At 41.1% G+C, this 7,676-nt stretch overlaps 1 pseudogene; it reads right to left on the bottom strand.

Annotated features, from left to right (window-relative positions):
• Positions 1-3,296: 3,296 nt before the first annotated feature.
• LOC133295435 (uncharacterized) lies at positions 3,297-7,431 on the bottom strand (annotated as a pseudogene).
• Between the last annotated feature and the right edge of the window lie 245 nt (positions 7,432-7,676).

Below are 7,676 nucleotides of genomic sequence, written 5' to 3' on the forward strand. Positions count from 1 at the left end.
TTTGCAAGTCCTACATATTAATCTAGTAATTATCATGCACTTAATTTAATTTTCCGGGATACTTTTTCGGCACGCATTTATACCGACTAGCAGAACCGGTATCTGCACTTTTCTTCCGAAAAACGACTTTCACCATTCTTAATCACTTATTATGACTATTAAGCCTCATAAATAATTATTAGGGTCAATTATGGAATCATTTCCTATTTTTGCATAATTAATTAATTAAATACCTTAATTAACGGTGCGGGTTCTTACAGATGGTATCCGGACCGGAGATCAATCTTCGAGTACACGTAAGCACCCCTGAGTTGATCCAACAGATCATCAATACGAGGAAGGGGATACTTGTTCTTGATCGTCACCTTGTTCAACTGCCTGTTGTCGGTGCACAATCGCATTATCCCATCCTTCTTCTTCAGAAAGATGACCAGTGCTCCCCAAGGAGACACACTCGGCCGAAGGAAATCTTTCGCTGAAAGATCCTCAATATGCTTCTTCAGCTCTGCCAACTCCGCTGGTGACATCCGATATAGAGCTAATGAAATAGGCCCCACACCAGACAACAAGTCAATAGAGAATTCTATCTCCCTTTGAGGCGGAAACTCAGGAAACACTCTGAGGAATTCCCTCACCACAGGAATGCCAGTGATATCCTCCTGTGTCCGACTCACCAAACCTCCCAACATGACATAACCAAATGCCCCTGCTCTCAAGGCCTTCCTATCCTGCACCAATGAAATATATGGCGAGGAACTAGTTGTGGAATCACACGGAGACATCACCACGTGCTTTGCACAGTAATCAATCAATGCACAATTTCTGGACAACCAATCCATGCCAAGAATACTCTCCAAGTTGGCCATTGGCAATCCTATCAGATCTACCAAGAACTCATGGTCGTCCCACTGAAACGCTACATCGCGATGTACAGTGGTAGAATCACATATTTCTCCGGTGGCGGTGGTTACCCGTAGCAATGGGATCCAAAGACCCATCAAAAGAGGTGGCTTATGCTTTCTGAAAGTGTTCAGCCTACGATCGATCATGTCACGGTCCTCAGCTGGCTCCAAAAAGGGTTCCATCATCCCAGTGACATGAGTAGCACTACCAATGTGACTCAGGCTCTCGTCCTGAACACTAGGTGGAGGAGGGGGTGGGAGTGGCGGCGGAGGTGGTGGCGGAGGATACTGGCCAATAGCAGGACCAGCCCTCATCTCCTCCAACATAACCCTCATCATGGTCATGTTCGCTAGCCGATTTGCCTCAAGAGCATCCTCCGTGGCCTTCTGGTTCGCTTCTCTAGCAACTTCCATCATTTCCATGTTGGCCAATCTAGTGGCCTCCTGCATCTCAGCCAATGCAGTCAGGATTGGGTCGGGTTGACCCTCAACAATCTCGCGAGTTCTCCTGGATGCTACCATGACTCTGCACAAGTTACACAAATTATGAGTTGATCAGGCCCACACATTGTCATCACATATGCATCATCATAATAAGACTCAACGGAGCAAACACACAAGACAGACACAACCAAGCATCTTAGTTATTGCAATACATACAGGCTTTTCCCTCGAACCATTGCTCTCATTACATAAAATGTAACACCCCATATATATCCGGTATGTTATCATATCATCGTATTAAGCTGCGCTTAATTAAAAAATGCGGAATATATTTTCTTTTCAATTATGATGTCATTAATCATTACCAACTTGCTTACTTAATCATTTAATAAAACATTTCCTGTATATAAATTGCAAAGGACATCTAACTAAAATACCTCATAAAATTAACAACATAAATATGTCTCTAGTCACGAAACTACAACACGTAGACCGGACAACCCTGATAGTTTATACAACTCAGTTAAACTTAAACATAACAGCAATCAAAGTGGCATGAACAATCCTCATGCTCACCCAAATAAGGCAACAAAGCCCAATAGAAGTCTCAACAACAGCAACATACTAAAAGCAAGCTTAAAACAAAACATCAGCAGATATATCCAGCATCCAAACATGTCAGCATATAAACAGCAATAATCATCAACTAAGCTCCGGCCTCTTGCCGCCAGAGGCATCAGCCCCCAAGTTACCTGAACCTGAAATAAGCGTCCCCAAACGTGGGGTGAGATCTCTAAACAAGAAATCTCAGTAAGACAAGGGGTCCTCACGGATCTTCCACCCCAAGCTCACTTACATGTGCAATATAAGTTCAAAAGCAGTTTATCAACAATATTTCCAAAACAGTGCAAAATGGAAGATAATCATGTCATGTGTGTCAATGCTATAATCTATTGGCCAGAGAAATGCAGGAATACGTCTATTAACCACACAGTATGCGCCCTGTCGTACCTACCCTTAGGATCACATCCCATCGGGTGAACACCACATACATATCATAAGCATTTGCACTTAACAGCTCAAAAGCATTTCAAATATCAAAGCATGTAACACAGCATGTGTAACACCCCGTGTTAACCCGGTTTGTTAACATGTCATCGTATTAAGCCACACTTAATTAAAATATGCAGAATAACTTTTTAATTTTCAATTATGACGTCATTAACTTAGCTAAGTTAATTACTTAATCATTTTCATAAAAATAACACCTGTAGGATATTGCAAAAGACACTATCTACGCTGAATAACCTCGTATCGTAAAAATAGATGAGTTTATACTCACGGATCTACAACACATAGTCCGGAGAATACCCTGATCTTTTAAACAACTCAAAGCTAACCTAAAGAAAGTCATGTCAATGTGGCATGGACAATCCCCATGCTCACCAAATAAGGCATACAAGCCCAACATTGTCGCAACAGCAAAGACATAATAAAACATAATCATAAGATGGCATATCAGCATCCAGCATATAATCAGATAAATAGCAATATCAGCTAACTCAGTTCTGGCCTCCTGCCACCCGAGGTCTCAACCCTTGGGTTACCTGAACCTGAAATATGTGCTCCAAACGTGGGGTGAGATCTCTAAACAGAAATCTCAGTAAGACAAGGGGTCCTCAAGGATCTTCCACCCCAAGCTCACTTACATGTGCAATATATGTTCAAAAGCAGTTCAATAGTATAAGTTCCAAAATAAGTGCAATGCAACAGATAATCATGTCATGTGTGTTCTAACAATTCTACTGATCAGAGAAGTGCAGGAATACGTCTATTACCCACACAGTACCAGCCCATACTGTACCAGCCCATGTTGTACCCGCCCCCAGGACTACCCCATGGCTTCCTGGCTAGGCAACACACCACATACATATCATAAGCATTTTGCACTTAATAGCTCTATAACATTTCAATAAAACAGTACATGAAAACACATCATGCATATAACCATTCCCCCATGGGACATGGTAGAACAAACATGCCCCAATGCATTAGATGCCCCATTAAACAATAAAGTCCATCCTTCTTGCTGTGAAGACTCTTCTGCTTCTTCAAATAAAGCTATTATATCTTCATCTGGAAAATCACACTGCATCGACTGATAATCTTCCACGGGCTGTTGAGCCAAATACTCAGCAAGAGCACTGCCTTTTATTGCCTTTTGAGTGACATAGACAATATCATATACTGATAACAGAACTTGCCAGCGAGCTATTCTTCCAGTAAGAGCCAGTTTCTCAAAAATATACTTGATCAGGTCCATCTTTGACACTAACCAAGTAGTATAATACAACATATACTGCCTCAAGCGACGAGCAGCCCATGCCATAGCACAACACGTCCGTTCCAACAATGAATAATTTGCTTCACAACTGGTAAACTTTTTGCTCAAGTAGTATATGGCGTGCTCTTTTCTACCAGATTCATCATGCTGCCCCAATACACAACCCATAGATTCATCAAGCACTGTCAGATACATAATGAGAGGTCTTCCCGGCACAGGAGGTACCAAAATGGGAGGCTCTTGCAGATACTGTTTGATCTTCTCGAAAGCCTTTTGACAATCTTCATTCCACACCACAATATGACTCTTGCGTAACAATTTAAAAATTGGTTCGCAAGTTGCAGTTAATTGAGATATGAACCTGGCAATATAATTCAATCTCCCTAAAAATCCATGAACTTCCTTTTCTGTACGAGGAGCTGGCATATCTATGATTGCTCGGACCTTGTCAGGATCAACTTCTATCCTTTTTTGACTAACCACAAACCCCAATAATTTGCCCGACTTCACGCCAAAAGTGCATTTATCTGGCTTTAACCTGAGCTTGAACTTTCTTAATCGCTCAAAAAGCTTTTGTAGGTTGACTATGTGGTCCTCTTCTGTTTGAGACTTTGCAATAATGTCGTCTATTTAAACCTCTATCTCTTTATGTATCATGTCATGGAACAAGGTCACCATTGCTCTTTGATAAGTTGCCCCTGCATTTTTTAAACCAAATGGCATTACTCTGTAGCAAAATGTTCCCCATAACGTGATGAATGTGGTTTTCTCCGTGTCTTCAGGAGCCATTTTATCTGATTATAACCCGAGAAACCGTCCATGAAGGAGAAAAATGAGTGTTGAGCAGTATTATCCACCAGAACATCAATATGAGGGATTGGGAAGTCATCCTTGGGGCTAGCTCTATTCAAATCTCGATAGTCAACACACATTCGAACTTTCCCATCTTTCTTTGGAACTGGAACAATGTTTGCAACCCATTGAGGGTACCTGGAAACTGAAAGGAAACCGGCATCGAACAGTTTTTTCACTTCTTCTCTAACTTTCAGTAGCATCTCTGCTTTCATTCGTCTCAACTTTTGCTTAACTGGGGGACACTCGGGCTTCATAGGTAATTTATGCTCAACTATGCTAGCATCTAGCCCAGGCATATCTTGATATGACCAGGCAAAAATATCACTATAATCGTACAAGAGCTTAATCAACTTGCTACGCTCACTTTCTTTCATACATGTGCCAACTTTAATTTCCCTTTTATCATGTTCAGTCCCCAAATTGATTATTTCAATTGACTCCTCATGGGGTTGAATTTCTTTGGCTTCTTGTTCTATTAATCTCATTAACTCAGGGGGAGGTTCCCAACTTTCTTCATTATCCTTATCAGCATGTTAATAGGGTGGTCAAAATCATATGATGAGATGCTAACATGGTCATTTTCAAGAGAATCACTTTCAGATCTATATTTATTGGTGTTAACAAAGGAAGAGAAATAAGATGAATAAAGATTGAAGTAGTGGCTAGGTGAAAGATAAAGAAAACAAGGATAAATTGAAGAAAATGCATTCATTGATAACAAATACTGAAACAAAACATGTGAGCCCATGTTACAAAAAGTACTCCTAAAGCCTTGGGTAGAGCAATAGGATTAGCATTACAAATTACTTTGAATCTAAGATCACGGGTAACTCGACCACCTCCCAATTGCCAAGCTCTGTATCCGAAGAACATGGATATACCAAGTTAATATTGCCATTGCCAGGACGATCATCTTCAATAGCCCACTTGATCCAAAAACACCAGTCCAGCACTTCGGAAGCTTTGCCGAATATCACAAATGGGAACCCCCTCACTTCTTGGATCCCTACCTTCCAACCGAGCTATCCTTCTTTCCTTCTTCTCTTCCACGACTCTTTTTTTATCCGCTCTAGTGGGCCTGTATCCCAACCCAAATCTGTTTTTATTCTCACACAGTTGTAGCGGCTCAGCAATGCCTTCTCCATTTTCCCCTAGCCCGTGCCCATACAAACAACCTCCTTCGAGCATAAGTTTAGCCACCATTAATGATGCATTAGATGGTGTTGTCTTTATAACTTGTGCTCCTTCCCCTACGTAGATGGTGTTAGCAATCTCAAGTGCTTGGAACGAAGTTTCAACGGCCTCCTCTGCAGCTTCAATATAAGGGTTTGATGATGTTTTACTCACCAACAAATCTTCTTCACCTGAAACAATTACCAACTTGTTGTCTACTATGAACTTCAACTTTTGGTGCAATATGGAGGGCACAACTCCCGCAGAGTGAATCCAAGATCGCCTCAAGAGACAACTATAGGCTGGCATATTGTCCATCACTTGGAAGGTGATTTCAAAAGTACATGGGCCAATCTGGATCGGAATGTCAATTTCCCCAATCACTTCTCTTCTAGTACCATCGAAAGCTCTCACTATCATAGTACTTGGTCTCATGTATGACATATCAAAAGGCAGCTTTGATAGTGTTGATAGTGGCATTACATTCAAAGAGGATCCGTTGTCAATAAGTACTTTAGCCATAGCATGATCTTGACATTTCATAGAAATATGAAATGCTCTATTATGCCCCCTTCCATCCGCAGGTATTTCATCATCAGTAAAACTGACATAATTATCAGCAACAATGTTACCGACAATGCCATCCAACTTGTCCACCGCAATGTCATGGGCAACATGAGCTTCATTCAATACCTTCATTAATACCTTTCTGTGCGGTTCAAAGTTCAACAATAAAGACAGGAGAGATATTTTTGCCGGAGTGTGATTCAATTGTTCTACCACTTTATATTCACTTTGTCTTATGAACTTCAAAAACTCACAGGCTTCTTCATTAGTTACCGCTTTCTTGCGCTCATCTGGACTAACTTCTTTTTCTCCACAAATGCTTCCATCTTTGTTCTTCTTTCTGTCTTCTTTCATTACTTCCTTGGCTGAATCATTTCGAAGATCTTCGGGGTTATAAATACGACCACTTCGGGTCATCCCACCAATTCTAGAAACATTTGTGACAATAGAAAAGCCTGTACTAGAAGACGCTGGTAATATATCACTTTGAGGACTGTTAGTAAGAACCTGCACACCATACTTCTATGGCACAGCTTTGGTGTCCTTGTAGGCAAAAGGGGTTGGTACTTGAATGGTTATTGGCTTTGGGCTGCATGTTGTTTGCATGGATGAGTTTCTTGTATAATGAACTACCAGTGGTTTTTGGATGGAGGCGGTATGCTCAATAGTTGGCGGGATCACCATCGGAACCTGGGTACCCACACCCACCTGATCTTCTTTCTCCTTAACCATATTTACATCACTATCCTCATGTTGGCAGCCAATTTGCACAAATTGCATGTCTATCAAATCCTGAAGAATTTTCTTAAATTCGTCACAATCTTCAATGGAATACCCCATATTTGGATGGATTCCACACATCATCCTTTCATCGTGGATTTCCTCTCTTTTAACTTGGGATTGTATCATCCCATACTTACAAAGCTCTTCGAAAATTGTTTTTAGAGGAGTTTTGATATCTGCCACCTTTCTCACAAGATGCTGATTTGAAAATTCTTCAATAGCATTGACCCCAGAACTTCCATGATTAGGCAAAGGGTTATTGCCAACATTAGGAGCATCTTCCTTAAAGTTCAACCACTTGGCATCAATTAAATTCTGCACCTTAAACTTTAAAGCATTACAATTTTCAGTAGAATGGCCCATAATTCCAGCATGATAATCACATTTAGCATTCACATCAAATCCTCTAGGGTAAGGAGGCTCAAGTGGTTTCAGGGGACATGGAACAACAAGTGAACATGGTACAGTTGGAAATGTTTGTGGCTGGGAAGGAGGTGGCGAGTGGTAGGGTGTTGTTGAGTGGTAAGGTTGGGGATATGAGGTATGTGAAGTATTTGCCACATCAGGGTAATTAGTGAAAGGTGTTTGGAAACTTGGCTGAGGGTTAC

Source organism: Gastrolobium bilobum, unplaced genomic scaffold (assembly GCF_033153095.1).
Source record: "Gastrolobium bilobum isolate Gb01-03AN ecotype WA unplaced genomic scaffold, APGP_CSIRO_Gbil_v1 utg22469, whole genome shotgun sequence".
Classification (NCBI taxonomy): Eukaryota; Viridiplantae; Streptophyta; class Magnoliopsida; order Fabales; family Fabaceae; genus Gastrolobium; species Gastrolobium bilobum.